The following is an 18,076-nucleotide window of genomic DNA, read 5'->3' as shown; positions in this document are numbered from 1 at the left end:
GAAAAGTCAATGCCACTCGTTCCAATTTGAGACTATTTTATCAGGTCGGATGGATGGTTAATTAGGAACAAGCCTTACTGTGTCCAATGTGAACTGAATGTATATTACCTGTAGAACTGGTGACATGCTTTCTTTTACCGCTGGCCAATAACTGTCAATTTATGATGCTACTGCTATCAATGGTTCTATTGTAACTTATCTGAAACTGGTTAATAAAGATTTTTAAAAAAAGGAAAAAAAAGTTAAATGTAGTCTATCGCATTGCCCACTCTGACTGCCGCACTCACTAGGCAATCGCAACAACACTTCCAGTTCCTTTAACACACATGGGAAAAAGAACTACATCTCCCTTGTTACAAAACATTGAAAAACATAGGAAATCACAAGTCTTGAAATGGAAGTCAATGGTTAAATGAAGCAACATATTTGAATATGCAATCAAATGACAAAAAGTATTAAAAAAATATATATCTACAAATAAAGTTCAACTATTTATAAATTTAATAACACTCCCCAGCACACGTCGACGGTGTGTGAAAACGGTTCAACAGTGCATATTATCAGCACAATTTACACAAAGAATTCAGATTCTCTTTCTCTTCTATTTTCTCTTTATTCTGTAGATCTTCAAACAGCAACAGCCGACACGTGTTTCATCGCATACATGGGAAATGGGACCGCAACTTTTTCAAGGCTAAGTCTTCTATGTAAAGAACCTTATTTCTGTGGTGACAATCCCAACCCACAAGGGTATCTGTATCTTGCGGCATCCTCAAAACGCCGCAAGATACAGATACCCTAAGTATTCAGGTATCCCGATATGTTCAAATATTGCAAGCTTCAATCTGTGCTTCTATCCTCTGGACACCGCCATCCGTATGTTGTCAAGTACGCAGCATGAGTAATTCTACAACCTGCTCTACTATATGTAAACGCAGTTTTTACACATCGTCAACGTGTGCTGGGGAGTGTTAGTGCATTCAGTTGGCTCAGGCCTTAGATTTTGGGGAAGTTGGTGGTTCTTCCCACCTTGCAGCACCGTCATCTAAAAAAGGGACTTTTGAGATAATTTTTGTGTTTTTCTCCTGAGTAGCGCCAGTACACCTAGATAGCATACCACTTTTCGGTCTTTTCCTATTTATAAATTTAGGATGGAAAGGGAAACAAAAATGAACTTCCTCTGGGTTAATTAAAGTGTTTCAACAAAAAATAATATAAATCAAACTCCGGGTTTGAGGAAGAAAACATGACATCCTATCACAGTCTTAGAGGTAGGCTCCAGGCTTTCAGCTTACTTCCACACCTTTGAAGTAGTGTCCTCCTCATGGGGCTTTCCACATTATTCTAAGGTTATTATATAGTCTGTGACTTGTAATTGTTTGTATGGAATATATGTCTGGGATTACCTTGTCCATAAAAAAAACATTAGCAATGTCATCTTTAGAGACAAGGGCACTTTGAAAATACAGAATCCCAGTTGTCTTGCCTAGCTAACTTCCACAGCCAGTGCCACCCTTGGCTCAGATAGTGCATTGCCCATGTACAGTAATGCTATTAAAATAGTATTCAAATTAAAACATAACATGCTTTGTGACACTATAGATCTATATCGCTCAGATTGTTGTTACCCTGGTTGACTGTACAGCTTCCTCATGCCAAAAGATGCCCTGCATACCCTGGGCAATGTTTGACAGATTTTGATCACAATATACATGGCTGGTTGATTACTGGGGCAGTTTAAGTATTGAGCTTTGTGCTGTAATTAATGGTTGGGGAGTGTATTGTATTACATGCCAAAACCTGATGTACTAAGGTAAAAAAATATAAACCAGTCTCAAATAATTGTTCAAAGCAGATATTTATCATCTGAAATAATTTATGCATTCGTCTTTGGCTTGTGGCCTTTGCTTGTGAAAGCTGGGTGGTCACCCATGAAGCTATATTCTTACTATCCCAAGGTAAAACAAATGTAAAAGAAAGTGGTCAAATTCACATTTTAGATACATAAGATAGGCAAAATTAATTCATTTGTGCAAAGCACAAATTGGGTGATCATAGGGTTTAGAAAACTTTTAATATTGCGGATATGACATTAATACAGTAGGGCCAGTGTGTGCACTCACAATATTCATAATAAAAATATAGGTATAATTTTAAGTGATATATATGTATGTAATTTGTCTGACACTCTGTTGGTTATTTTAGCAGGTTGTCATTGGTCAGGGCCACCTTGGCAAGGATGTCCAACTCCTTAACAGTGACGTTGGAGGCCCTATCGCCTGTACCTTCAGCTATGGAGGGTCTCAGCACAAGTAACTCAGCAGCAACTGTGGAGGAGGCTTCCTCCAGATGATTAGGAGGAAAATGATCTAATGGGCTTAAAAACATGTACGCAAACCAGACAGAATTTCTGTCAAGCTATGCCTTCAGGCAGAATGACAGACTCCATCAATCACAGACCATTCTAGCCAATGGTCAATGCAGGACAGCAGCTGCCAGAAAAAGGTAGGTACAGACTTCACTTATTAGCTCGCCATCCATGAAAGATAAAACAGGTATCTGTATCTGTATGTCTGGTCCATCATCAAAAGCCAACAGTGTCAGCATATGGTGTGCCTGACAATATGACAGATTGGTAATCCATTGTTGGCCTTGCAAGCCCATCTCGCTTGAACCAGGGAACCACATACTTGGTTTCCCCCGGACCACACATCTCATCATTACCCATCTCATCATTACACACACCAAGAAGAGAACGTAAACTTTATTGTGCCTCCAAGCATCCATAGTACAAGTCGTGAAGAACCCTGAGTGGATGCGAGAAAGGAACACTCACTCAAACTCTTGTGAAACTAAGAAAGTCCTGTGGGGACTGGCAGTCATCTTTGGCATGGCCAGTATTTAAGGCTGTGCCATCTTCTAGAAGCTGCTTGCTGTTGAGAGACTTACTCAGAGAGGATCCATGTCCAGGTCACCACTCCCACCTGCACCTAGATTCTTGCTTGAATCCAGCACAGAGCCGCCACCACAGTTGGAGATCTAAAAAGAAAGAAAGACAAGCATTAGGGCAACTCCAGAGTCTTCGTATCATGCAGTAGCACACCATGAGTTAAGTGCCTAATTGAGACTAATCAAAACTTACCTTGAAATCTGCCAGCATTCTCTTTGGTTGAAAAGGAAAGAAAGACTACCATTAATCATTATTTATCTGGAGCTTGTTGCTCACTTGTTATTATATAAGTGCTGGAAACATTTGCATTGAAGTGCACAATATTTGCGATAGTTACATTATATTGCTTTAGCTATGTTGATCCTGAACTAGAACTACTATGGTCTGGTTCAGCTTCAACATATAAGCTATGTATCCGTAGATTATCTGCTAGAAGACTTGTTAAACTCTGCTCCTTATCAGTACGGTCAAGGAGACCCTGGCAGATACACCAGAAAGTGTGGGAGGCACAGTGGGATTAAGTCAGGACACTGCAGAAAATATTACTCTCTTTCTTCCCAAGGCAATCACAGACGCATTACCAAAGAACAGAGGGAGAGAGTTCACTAACAGTGGGAAAGGGGATAACTAAAGGTATACATAAACCACCACTGGGGGATGCAGGAAGAGAGATTATAGCCAACACAGTAAGGGCATATGATAAAGACATATTTAATGTTGAGGTCCATAGAAGATCCTATTAGTTTCCACAAGCAATTTGGTGAAAGAACAACTAGTGGCTAGCACCAATGTCTCTCTCTCTCTCTCTCTCTCTCTCTCTCTCTCTCTCTCTCTCTCTCTCTCTCTCTCTCTCTGTCTCTCTGTCTCTGTCTCTCTCTCTCTCTTTCTCTCTCTCTCTTTCTCTCGCTCTCTCTTTCTCTCTCTTCATCCCATCCCCCTTTCCCCTCAGGTGCCTTCGCCCTGTCTATGTGAAGATCACAGGAAGGGCCCAGGTACTAAAGAGGAGTTGGTACTCAGCATCTCAGACCTCCACCTTGCCCCTGCAGTTTCACACAGGTTGGTGCCTGACATTCGCGACATTGATTTGATTTTAGTTTTTATATAGTGCTCAAATACCCAGGGGTGTCTTGGCGGTGAAACAGACAGGTGGGGAGTGAGGCCTGGACGGAATGATTCTTAGTTTTCAGTGAAGGAACAGCCAGGTTTTGACTTGCTTCCGAAAAGTCAGGAAGTCAGAACAGCGTTTGATGGCTAAAGGTAGAGTGTTCCATAGAGTGGTTGCCTTCAGAAGGAAACTCCTGCCACCCCAGGCCATGAGTTTTCATCTAGGGATGGATAGTAGCCTTGCTTCTGAGGATCTGAGCTTTCTGCTTGGCATGTACCAGGCTAATGTACTACAAAAATAGCTAGGTCCACAGTTATGCAGTGCCTTGAAGGTTATGCATAGTGTTTTAAACATAAAGGTGCCGATTCCGATCCTGTAAAACCCGGGTACGAATGGTCGTACGGAGCGTATTCGGATACGACTCGTACCCGGGAAATCCACCTTACAAACCAGCAGGTACGATTCGTACAGAAATACCATTTACGAACGAATCGTAAAAAACTCCGTACGGCTAAAAAATACCTACTATTCTGATCCTGGACAGCGCATGGGCGACGTCCGCACGGAGTCAGGCAGCGTTTTACGGACCAGCAAGTACGATTCGTACCTACAGCACTCCGCACGGCTATTTCTTTATGGGAGCCAAAAAGTGCTGGAAAAGCTAAGTACACTGCGATGCACGACGAAAAGGGGGCCCGGTACGCGACGTACACGCCATCAATCACATCGTACGTGTCATCATGTACGGTGCGTACCCCAACATTGCATATGTACGGTGCGTACATACGCACTGTTGGGGTACGCACCGTACATAGGCCAACAGTGCATATGTATGGTGCATATGTCCGCACCATATCCCCCCACCCGCGTATGTCCGCACCGTACCCCAGGCGTACCCCAATCCTCGCGTATGTACGGACCGTACCCCAGGCGTACCCCAATCCTCGCGTATGTACGGTGTGGACATACGCGGGTGGGGGGTACGGTGCGGACATACGTTGGTGGGGGGGAGGCTGGGGGGCCGTACGACTCGTACCCCAGGCACAAGTGTACCCGGGGTAGGGGTCGTACAAAGTTCACACCGTACGGGACGTTTTCCATACGCTTGTGTATTCGGAACGCCGGTACGGATCGGACTTGTGCGCTCAGACTTCAGTTTTACGACTCGTACATAAAACTGTCCGGGGACGTCTCGTAGACCTTTTCCCGAAACGATTCGTATGTATTTTTTAACGTACGAATCGTACTTCACCGGTTGTACGGGACTTGTACTATTCGTACGTAAAAACATACGGATACGAGTCGTACGGTAATTTTTTTTAATGGATCGGAATCGCCACCTAGGTGTTTTGTTATAGGTAGCCAGTGTAAATTGCTCAAGGTTTGGTTTCATTGCTTTCATAAAAAACATTTAGCACTTCCTCATTACAAACAATAGAAGATATACACCGTCCGCTATGTAATACCTGCTAACTTTGATGAATTTTGAAAAAATTTATTGAAAAATGTAAATATGTTGACAATCCACATGTTTTTAACATTTAAAAAAAATATGTATGTAATTGCTAACATTCCCATATTTTATTTTCAAAAAACTATTTTTAGTGATTTTCTATTTTGGGTGAGGTCTGAGAAATAGTATTTATTTACATATGTGTATCTATATCAAAAATATTTTTGAGTATGTAACAAACACCATACAGATGATTCTCATTATTGTATTGTTATATGTATCTGTATTTGCATATGTCCCTAAATATATCACTTTTAAAATGTGTCCATCAAATGTGCGTGAACCTACAACATTTACACATTGCACTCATATGTTACAGATATGCCAATCAGCATCCTAGCAAGATGGAGATGTAATGAGCGTAATTAACATATGTAGAAACCATGTCCAGATCTAATTTCTAGATAGGAAAGGCACGTTATTAAGAAAATACTGAACCATACCATCATTGACACATTGGCACAACAATTTTAATCCGAACTTTTGCCGGAAATCAGAATTCAGACTGCCACACCACCTACTGTGAAGATTATGGCAGTGTTTAATTTCTATGCAACTGGCTCCTTCCAGTACAATGTTAGCGATTCCAATGGGATGTCCTCAGCTGTCCCCAACCGAGTACTGGATGTTTTGCTGAGACGTATGAATAACTACATCCAATTTCCAAAGGATAATGCTACACTGGCCAACATCAAGGCAAAGATCTATGGCTTGGGATAAAAGACATCGTATTTATGCACAGCTGAATAGACGCAAGGTTCATATCACTTTCATTCAAGAAACCCACCTGACTAATTCGGAAATTTCCAAAATGCGTAGGAAATGGAAAGAGCAGTTTTTTAATACTTCTTATTCTGCTTTTGCCAGGGGGTCCTTAATTTGGATTCAAAGTGGGGTCCCCTTTACTTTAATAGAACAGCGGGTAGATCCTGAAGGACGTTATGTATTGATGTTTGGGAAGTTAGACGGTTCCCCAGTGATACTTGGATGTGTGTATTCCCCGAATTCTGACCAGAATAATTACCTTACCAAACTTAACACTGTCTTATCAGACTAGGCACATATCCCCTGGGTTATTAGAGGCGAATTTAATTTGGTCCTAGATGTCTACTTAGATCGTTCACATCCCCCATTACGTGGTGCTGTACCCACTAAACATGCAGAGTTTTTACAGGCATGGGCTACAGGTTGGTCATTACAAGATATATGGCGTGTTCACTATCCAAACTGTAGAGAATATTCCTTTTACTCTCCTCCATACCAATTGCACACTAGAATGGACCACATACACTATTGATGTCCCAAATGGTTGATGACACATATCTGGGGAAAACATTGTCCGACCATAGCCCAATGGAGGTGTCACTGACATGGGGAACAATTCCCACCCCTGTCCCCACTTGGCGGCTCTGGCCACAACTGCTAGAGGATGCGGTATTTCGTGCTACTCTGGGCACCACTATCACAAATTATTTCACCGAAAACACAGGCACGGCCTCTTCTTTTCTGGTAGAGTGGGATGCCTTTAAAACTGTCATCCGGGGCACAGTTATCGGAACTACGGTGGGAGCCCGGCAGGAAGTTAACAAAAATCTTACCACAGCTGAGGTTTCCCTCAATATGCTTGAGACTGCAACCCTTACTGACTCGTCACAACTCCCGCCCCTTCAGAAGGCCAGAATCAAATATGCTGAACTACTGGAGCAACTCCGGCTAATAGATCATACGACTTATACACAATACAGTCACAAAGACGCTGATAAATCAGGGACTCTTCTTGCATGCCATATCAGGGATTCTCCTCCCTGCAGTGCCCATCACTGAAGTTTATCTCCCGGACAGAACAGTTGCGTCTACCCAAGCGACCATAAATTTAGCATTCTTTATGACCGAAGCTTGTACACTGCCCCGACTACAACTTCATCTAATGACATCAAGACCTTTCTCCATGGCCTGCCCTTCCCCCAGCTTTCGGATGATATTCAAACTGAATTGGAAGGTCCTATAACTCCAGCTGAAATTAAGGAGGCCATTAAGGCTTTGCCTAGAAATAAGACTCCAGGCCTAGATGGCCTGCCTGTGGAATTTTATGCACTTTATACCAAAAAACTGGTCCCCCACATCAAGACCCTTTACAGCACTGCACAGGATAAATCTACCTTACCCCTAACAACCATGCAAGCATTGGTGACCTCTCTCCCTAAGCCCAACAGAGACCCCCGTGATATTTCTGGCTATCGTCCACTTTCATTACTATCCACTGAATATAAAATACTCAGTAAATTATTGGCAAACTGATTATCGCCCTATCTTTCTAAACTGGTTCACATAGATCAATGTGGCTTTGTTCCGGGCTGCAGTATATCACTCAATATACGGCGACTTCATTATATCTTAGAAGCAGCGGCGGTCACGTCCCCCTCGGCGGGATTTATCTCCCTTGATATGCAACAAGCCTTTGATAGCCTTTCTTGGCAGTACATGTGGGCCACCCTGGAACGGTTTGGCATTCCCATACGTTACCTACAATGGGTGCAATTACTGTACAGCGCCCCAACAGCGCGTGCCCGCACTGGCGCATATATTTCCGCAGCCTATTCAATAACCAGAGGCACCCGTCAGGGATGCCCCCTATCGCCTCTACTATTCGTATTGGCGATGGAACCTCTCCTTCTCAAACTTCGGAAGGAGGCTGTAGACCTTGGGATCCTGCTCAACAGCACACCACACTTAGGGGTCTATTATGATGTAGGGTGGATCGCCACCGCCCGCATGGCGGTGGTGATCCGCCCTACATCATATCCGCCCCCCACCCATTTCCTCCCGCCATATTAGTATGGCGGACGGACCCCAGAGGACGGAAAGACCTTCTGCCGGTTTTCCACCAGTCGACCAGTTGACCGGGCGGAAAAGGGCCTGGATATGGTGTCTGCTGGTGTCTGCTAGACACCGCCATCCATATTAGCATGGGCAGTGGTGCAGGGCTTTCCAAGGCGTAGACCCCACCATGGAAAGCCATGCAGATTTTGGGCCCCCAGGGTATTGGGGGGTGCACATAGGTACCCCCCTACATTGTCACGGAGAAGGTGGCAGGCACCTTGTGCATGACAATGCACAACGTGCATTCCCAGCATTGTGGCAGTCAGTGCTGTGAGCACCGCCCACCACAATGCTGGGAATAGAGGATGCCACCACCACGGTGGCGGTGGCATCCTAATTGCCGGTGCGGGACCGCCACACCGCTGGCAGCCGGTCCCTGCACTGCTAGGGTGGCGGGCGGACTAAAGTCCGCCCGGCATCCTAATAGACCCCATAGTCTCTGCCTACGCCGATGACCTGATCCTATTTCTCAAAGACCTTAATCTTAATTTGGATCCCATCCCCTCCACAACGCCTTGAACTACTCTCCGGTCTGGCAATTATTGCTGCTAAGTCTTACGCCTTTTTTATGCGATACCGGGAAAACCCGGAAAACCCGGATCCTGTTTTATTTGGCGACTTAAAATTACAGACAGTGCCTGACACGTTCAAATACTTAGGTATTCAAATCTATGGAACCTCACAATACCTTATCGATGGCAACATTCTGAAGGCGATCGCTTCCAGGTCTGCTTGTGGGTTTCCTTACCACTTTCAGTGATGGGAAGAATTGCATTTTCCAAAATGGTGATGCTTCCTTGTCTATTATACTATTTTGCCATCATACCTGTTGTGATTCCATCTTCCATTTTTAAAACTCTAGGTTAAGAAAACGATGGAGGGTAGTGCCTTCTTATTTGGTCCACGTCAGTGGATAATCAATATCAGAGACATTGCTCGAATGAAGATCATTTGTGTTGTTTTTATTTATCTTTTTATCAAAGGAGCGCAAAAATTTCAAATTGTGAAGAGAAAAACAAAAGCCGACACGTGTTTCGCCCTAGTGGCCCATTGGCCGTGGGCTTTTTCAAGGCGGTGAATATTAATCAACACAGTCTTCCTGTGAGAGTAGAAAAGACGTCTCTGCGGTCCTCAGACCGCAGAGACGTCTTTTCTACTCTCACAGGAAGACTGTGTTGATTAATATTCACCGCCTTGAAAAAGCCCACGGCCAATGGGCCACTAGGGCGAAACACGTGTCGGCTTTTGTTTTTCTCTTCACAATTTGAAATTTTTGCGCTCCTTTGATAAAAAGATAAATAAAAACAACACAAATGATCTTCATTCGAGCAATGTCTCTGATATTGATTATCCACTGACGTGGACCAATTAAGAAGGCCCTACCCTCCATCGTTTTCTTAACCTAAACTTTTCAATGGCTCTTGGGTGTAGCCATTTACAAGGACTGTGCCACATATAAAATTGGGCCCTAACAACTGCAGCGTCGCAAGTCCAGAACTTTCCACCCATACAGCAACCTATACATTTTTAAAACTCTGAATACACTATTGACTGAACTCATCTGGGGTAATGGCCGCAGAAGGATAGCGCTGGCGAAATTACAACTGCGACCGGAAGAGGGAGGATTAGGAGCGCCAGATTTTAAGGCGTATTGCCTGGCTAGCCAATTACAATGGTTCTCATACTGGTTAGCGGGCCGTCATCTGCAGGAAAAGAACACACCCTTCGGCTCTTGCAGCAGGGTACTCTACATAACATGCTCTTGCCCACTGGTAGGATTCCACATCCGCTCCCTTCTTTACTCAGCACGGCTCTCCTCTATTGGAAGCAAACACTAAAATACACTAAGAAAGCTATCCCATACTCCGCCAATATACCATTAATGGGGATCCCCACTGCTACTGGAATAGTTACTACTAAAAGGTTATCCTCATGGACGAACAAGGGGGTTTCAACAGTGGGAGCGCTGTTTATAGAGGGCACCCTGGATGATCATGACAATTTTCAATGCACTCAAGGGGTTCCCTCGACTTTATTCCTCTTGCACGCAGCACTTGTTCGATATATTAAACAACACTGGGACCCTGATGGCTCCGAACCTCCTACACATGCCTTAATACATGCGAAACACCTAATGGGGAGAGCCGACATCTTATCCGTTGGCTGTACCGGGGTATCAGGACCCACTCCAGTACTCTCTTACTCCTACTCCGAACCCGGTGGTCATTGGACCTTAACAGGGAATTTACAGATAAAGAATGGGCCTCGATATTGGAATTCCCTAAGAACGTTTCTCGTAATGCTCGTTTTAAGTATATATAAAATAAATGATCTTACATAGAGCCTACCGCACACCACACTGTCTTAATGATATATACCCAGACGCCCAACTCTCCTGTCCTAGATGCCAGGAGGCAGATGCAAACCTCATTCACATGCTGTAGGCCTGTCCTAGACTTCGTTTCTTTTGGCATGTTGTCCATCATGCCATTCGAGAAGTTACTAACACCTATGACTGGTTATTACCAGAAGCTTGCCTCTTGGACCTCCATGGCCGCCCTAAGAGGCAGAAGGTACAACTCAAATTTGCCGGCTTGGCACTACTTATTGCTAAGCGAGCGATCATGATGAGGTGGAAGTCTGCCTCTCCTCCTACACCATTATACTGGCACACGGAACTGATACGATGGGGAATAGCTGAAAGTACTATAATCCGGCAAGAGGAATTTCGGGAACTGCGTAAGACTTCTATCTCATTGGAATGGATCAAATGTGGGAAGTCTTCAAAACCATAGAATCTTTTACACCCCCGGCGTCACCAATAGCTTAGACTCACCTCCGTTACTCCCGTACTTCCCTAAATGACTGGCTTGTACTTACTCATCCAATGTCAGCTTTATATTTATAGTGTACAAGTACACGGCATTCCTTTTTATTTCTGCCAAAGATGTCATTAAATGTTCATATGCACCACTATGTAACGTACTATTTACATGCGTAAGAGATGGTCCCATAGGAGTTTGGCATATCATTCAAACTTTACGAACCAGAGAACAGCGGGGGAGGGGGGAGTTGTTTAAGTTTCTATTTATTATTTTCTATGGACTAGATCTGTTGAGACAACGTGCCGCCTCTCCTTACTTATGCCATGACTGTTACCTTTCTCATATGTTGCTATCATGTAACCTGTGTTTTTCCTTCCTTATTGACATTCTGTGCCGACCAGCTTACGGATTTTTTTTATTTTTGTGTGAAAATGTGCAGATATATTCCATATGAATATGGTGTTTTGTTCTTTATTGCTATAATTTGAAATCCACAGTTACTGGTGACAACGATAACCGCACATTGTACGGTGTCCTGTATTGCAAAATCAATAAAACTATGTTTCAAAAAAGAAATATTGAAATTAAGTGAAAAAAACAGCCAATTGTGCCAACGTTTTTACCTGTAACTTCTTCAAAGTATGACAGACTTTCAAAAGCAATATAACATTACATCTGCAGGACCCTTCTGGTTGTGGGGATATATAGGACTTGTAGGTTCACCAAGAACCCAAGGAACCCAGAGGCAATAACTGAGCTGCATCTTGCAATGGTTTTTCATTGGGTACTAGGTACATGACAATTAGGAGTGAAAAACAGGCACCTAGGAAACCTATATATTTCCGAAATGGGAACAAAAAATAGACTTTAGAAGGAGTGGTTATTTGCACATTTCAAAAATTGTGGGTACCCATACAAGCATGTGAATTAGACGTCATTGACTAATTTCTTACAAATTGTCTTACATTTGGAATAACAAAAACAACAGTTGTTGGATAGAATGCAGAACAATGTCATACATTCACCCCAGTACATAGATCTGGGCCTACATCCATCGTTTTATTGCTCACCATGCCATTCCAGTTTGAACCCAGCCATATGCAAATCAGTCTTGACCCTGTGCCTCATGGGAACAGTCCAGCCCGAACTGCCAAGCTAGGTCCTCCCTGGACTGGAAACAAGCATCCTAGGACCGGTTTCGGGGTTTCACCCCTCTTCAGCCAGGATATCTTGACTCCAGTGGCATGGAGAGCACGGGACCCACGTCTGGGAATACCCGTCGCACTCGGGGTGACAAATGCAAAAACAACAGTTGATGGACAGAATACAGAACAATGTCATACATTCACCCCAGTACAGAGATCTGGGCCTAAATCCATCGTTTTTTTGCTCACCATGCCATTCCAGTTTGAACCCAGCCATATGCAAATCAGTCTTGACCCTGTGCCTCATGGGAACAGTCCAGCCCGAACTGCCAAGCCAGGTCCTCCCTGGACTGGAAACAAGCATCCTAGGACCAGTTTCAGGGTTTCAACCCTCTTCAGCCAGGATAGCTTGACTCCAGTGGCATGGAGAGCAAGGGACCAACGTCTGGGCATACCCATCCCACTCGGGGTGACAAATGCGAAATCAACAGTTGATGGACAGAATGCAGAACAATATTATACGTTCAGCCCAGTACAATTAACTGGGCCTAAATCCATCGTTTTTTTGCTCACCATGCCATTCCAGTTTGAACACAGCCATATGCAAATCAGTCTTGACCCTGTGCCTCATGGACTGTTCCCATGAGGCACAGGGTCAGAATGATTTGCATATGGCCATGTCTGAACTGGGGTGGCGGAGTGAGCTAAAGAATGATGATGGATTAAACCCGGATCAGTTGACTAGGGGTGAGTGCTTGCAATGTTCAACACTCCGTCCACCATGCCCTTTCGTTTTGCTTTGTTCGCCCTAAGTTGGCAGGGTATGCCCAGACATGGGTCCCTTGCTCACTTTGCCACTGGCTTCAAGATAGCCTGGCTGATGAGGGTTATGAACCCGAAACCAGTCCCAGTATGCTTGTTTCCGGTCCAGGGAAGACATGGCTTGGTAGTTTGGGCTGGACTGTTCCCATGAGGCACAGGGTTAGACTGATTTGCATATGGCCGTGTCTGAACTGGGGTGGCGGAGTGAGCTAAAGAATGATGACGGATTAAACCCAGATCAGTTGACTGGGGGTGAGTGCTTGCAATGTTCAACACTCCGTCCATCATGCCCTTTGGTTTTGCTTTGTTCGCCCAAAGTTGACAGGGTATGCCCAGACGTGGGTCCCTTGCTCACTTTCCCACTGGATTCAAGATTGCCTGGCTGATGAGGGTTATGAATCCGAAACCGGTCCCAATGGTTGGCAGTTTGGGCTGGAATGTTCCCATGTGGTACAGGGTCAGACTGATTTGCATATGGCCATGTCTGAACTGGGGTGGCGGAGTGAGCTAAAGAATGATGATGGATTAAACCCAGATCAGTTGACTGGGGGTGAGTGCTTGCAATGTTCAACACTCCGTCCATCATGCCCTTTGGTTTTGCTTTGTTCGCCCTAAGTTGGCAGGGTATGCCCAGACGTGGGTCCCTTGCTCACTTTACTACTGGATTTAAGATAGCCTGGCTGATGAGGGTTATTAACCCGAAACCAATCCCAGGATGCCTGTTTCTGGTCCAGGGAAGACATGGCTTGGCTAAAGAATGATAATGGATTAAACCCAGAACAGTTGACTGGGGGTGAGTGCTTGCAATGTTCAACACTCCGTCCATCATGCCCTTTGGTTTTGCTTACATTTAGAAGGCAGAAAGGCAAAGGAAGTCAATTTGTAATTACTATTCTATGTTTCCCCCTAAGTCTCCTGATAAAAATGTTACCTCACTTGTGTGGGTAGGCCTAGTGCCTGTGACAGGAAACGGCCCAAAAAGCAAGGTGGACACATCAAATTTTTCCAGTGAAACTGGCCCTTTTTTGCAATATGTCCAGCTGTGGATTTTGGACCCTAGCTTAGCCGGTCCCTAGGGAAACCTAGAAAGCCTATACATTTTTTAAGACTAGACATCCAGGGGAATCCAGGATAGGGTGACTTGTGTGGCTCTAACCAGGTTCTGTTAACCAGATCCTTAGCAAACCTCAAACTTGGTAAAAAGAAAACTACATTTTACTCACATTTCTGTGATGAAAAGTTCTGGAATCTGGTCGGAGTCATGAACTTCCACCGACCCAGCACTCACTAAAGTCTCTCACAAATAATGGTACCTCACTTTTGTGCGCAGGCCTAGTACCGGCAACAGGAAAGGGCCCAAAACGCAACGTGGACACATCACACTTATCCAGTAAAAACAGACCCTTTGTTTGCAAGGTGTTAGCTGTGGATTTTGTACCCTAGCTTAGCCGTAACCTAGGGAAACATAGCAAACCAATACATTTTTTAAGACTAAACACCCAGGGGAATCCAGGATGGAGTGACTTTTGTGGCTCTCACCAGGTTCTGTTACCCAGAACCCATTGCAAACCTCAAACTTTGTAAAAAAAGCAAAAACATGTTCCTCAAAGTTCTGGAATCTGTGTGAATCCACAAACGTCCACCCACACAGCATTCTCCAAAGTCTCCCGATAAAAATGGTACCTAACTTGTGTGGGTAGGCTTAGTGCCCGCAACAGGAAATATCCCAAAACGCAACGTGGACAATTTACAGATTTCCAAGGAAAACTGACCCTTTTTTTGCAATGCGCCTAGCTGTGGATTTTGGACCCTAGCTCAGCCGGCACCTAAGGAAACCCAGCAAACCTATACATTTTTGAAAATTAGACATCCAGGGTAATCCAGGATGGGGTGACTTGTGTGTCTCTCACCTGAATCTGTTACCCAGAATCCCTTGCAAACCTCAGACTTTGTAAAAAAAAAAACATTTTCCTCACATTTCTGTGATGGAAAGTTCTGGAATCTGCGTGGATCCACAAACTTTCACCCACCCAGCATTCCACAAAGTCTCCCGATAAAAATCGTACCTCACTTGTGTGGGTAGGCCTGGTGCCCGCGACAGTAAACATCCCAAAATGCAACGTGGGCAAATCACATTTCTTCCAGTGAAAACTGAGCCTTTTTTTACAATGTACCTAGCTGTGGATTTTGAACCCTAGCTCAGCCGGCACCTAGGGATACCTAGCAAACCTATACATTTTTAAAAACTAGACACCCACGGGAATCCAGGATGGAGTGACTAGTGTGGCTCTCACCAGGTTCTGTTACCCAGAATCACTTGCAAACCTAAAACTTTGTCAAAACAATCACTGCGGACCCAAATGCTATCGTTTTTTTAAAAATACATTTTTCGGCAATTCTGCATTGGACACCCAACCTGCACCCTTATGCATCAAGCCAAAATACAGTCGGTAAAATACCGATTCCTTATTAGCTCCCGGTATTAAGTAAAAAATACCCAATCCCAATGCATCAACCCAAAAGCAGAAATCGGTATTTAAGGAATCCTTAAATAGCGATTCTTTAAATAGGGATTCCTTAAATACCGATTCCTTAAATAGCGATTGCATTTAAGGAATCCCAAAGTGAGATTCCTTAAATGCAATGCATCAAAGTTAAAAAATTAGCGATTTCGCTAATAAGGGGAGCAAATTACCATGAAGATGAACTGCATGGTAATTTGCAAAAACTTTGAAAAATGCACTTTTGTGCATTTTTCAAAGTGTCATGTTGCGCACACACATGCCCTTAGAGCATGTGTGTGTGCAACATATGTGCACATATCATTTTCAGGGGTGCAACAGGGTGTCTTTTGACACCCTGGCACCCTTGAAAGTGCTCCAGCTATTAGCGATTCGGTAATACCGAATCGCTAATACAGAATGGCTTTACATTCATTCCTATGGGCCTCCAAGCCCATAGGAATGAATGGGTAGGTATTCCTTATTACCGATTCGGTATTACCGATTCGGTAATAAGGAATGTTAAGGAATCGCTATTTAAATAGCGATTCCTACATGCATAGCCTTTTGCTATTCCTTATTAGCGATTCCTTATTTTTCGCTAATAAGGAATCGCAAATGCTAATGTTGATGCATATGCCCCCAAGTGAGGTATCATTTTTATCGGGAGACCAAGAGGAATGCTGGGTGGGAGGACATTTGCTCTGGCACGGTGTTCTCACACAGAAATGTGATTTTATTCAGTTAAATTTGAGGTTTGCAGGGGATTCTGGGTAGGAAAACTTTGGGGGATCCACGTAAGTCACACCTCCCCGAACTCCCCAGGGTGTCTAGTTTTCAGAAATGTTTGGGTTTGGTAGGTTTCCCTAGATGGCAGCCGAGCCCGGGACCAAAAACGAAGGTGCCACCTTTGCAAAACCAGGTTGTTATGTGATAGAAAATTTTGATGGATCCACAATACGTTTTGGGCCCTTCCCTCCTGCATGCACTTACCCTACCCACAAAAGTGAGGTACCATTTTTATCGGAAGACCTGGGGGTACAGTTGATGGTAGGAAAATTGTGTTTTTCTGATACCAGAAGATTATGGTGCAGTATTGCAAGGAACATTTTGAGGTTTGCATGGCATTGTGTGTAAGAAAAGTTGTTGGGATCCATGAGAGGTACACCACCCAGTACTCTCCATTGTTTTTAGTTTACAAAAATATCTACAGTTGATAGATTTTCCCTACAGACAAACTACACCTTGGCAGAGAAAGAAAAACAAGACAAATAATACTGCTTATACATCTGTTCTACAAGTACACACACATACCGGATGGATTTGGCACAATGGTGAGTGAAAGGTTCAAAATGTATCTTTTATTAACAAGAGAGTTCACAAAAAAGAAATGCTCTGTTAATAATGAAAAGGTTAAAAACCTGAACCAATGACTCACAGCTACTGAGCTGTAAAGCCTCGTCTTTACAGGCCATTCACACACCTTTCATACTTGACACACATGTTCACACCACCAGCCTACCATGTAGAGACAATGTACACCCTGGCAGAGAAAGACAGAAAAGACATAGATTACTTCACAACTAACTATTCCTTAAGTACACACACATACTGGTTACATTTGGCACAAGGGTGAGAGAAGGTTCAGAGCATAAAATGTTATTAACAAGAGATTTCACAAAAAAGGAAATGCACTGTGAATAATTAAAAGGTTAAAAACCTGAACCAATGACTCACGGCTCGTGAGCTGTAAAGCCACGGCAAAGCATCAACCTCTTAACAGGCCATTCACACACCTTTCATATGAGACACACACAAGACCATTCACACCACCAGCTGCCTGCTCAGCACATTACAACATTCACATCAACAGATAGCAACATTCAAGGGCCCATCACTTTCATAAACCCACATGACTGACACAGGAATCACACCAGCTGGTGGCTGATGTAGTGTGTGTAGTGGCATTTGGCTAGCAGTGTGTGTAATGATCAGCAGCAAGTCACTTCTCACACACCGCCAGCCAAAAGCCAGTCCACTCACACCACCAGCCAAGCACAAGCCCACGCACACTGCCTGTAAAGCACAAGTCCATGCACACCGCCAACCAAGCTCCTGTTCATGCACACAGCCATGCCAAACTCCAGTCCAGGCACACCGTCATCAATTTCTCTTTTTTTTAACAAGAAAGAAGACAAACCAATTAGAACGAGATACAAACCTATAACTACAAACTGAAAAGCGGTAACTAAATACATCATTCTAATGCCAACCGTGAAACAGAACTACAAATAATAAACAATATAGACCAGGCACTTCACTAGTCACAGTTGCT

The sequence above is a fragment of the Triturus cristatus genome, chromosome 8, assembly GCF_964204655.1.
Source record: "Triturus cristatus chromosome 8, aTriCri1.1, whole genome shotgun sequence".
NCBI classification, from domain to species: Eukaryota; Metazoa; Chordata; class Amphibia; order Caudata; family Salamandridae; genus Triturus; species Triturus cristatus.
The sequence above is the reverse complement of the archived record's forward strand: the minus strand, read 5'-3'. Positions refer to the sequence as shown.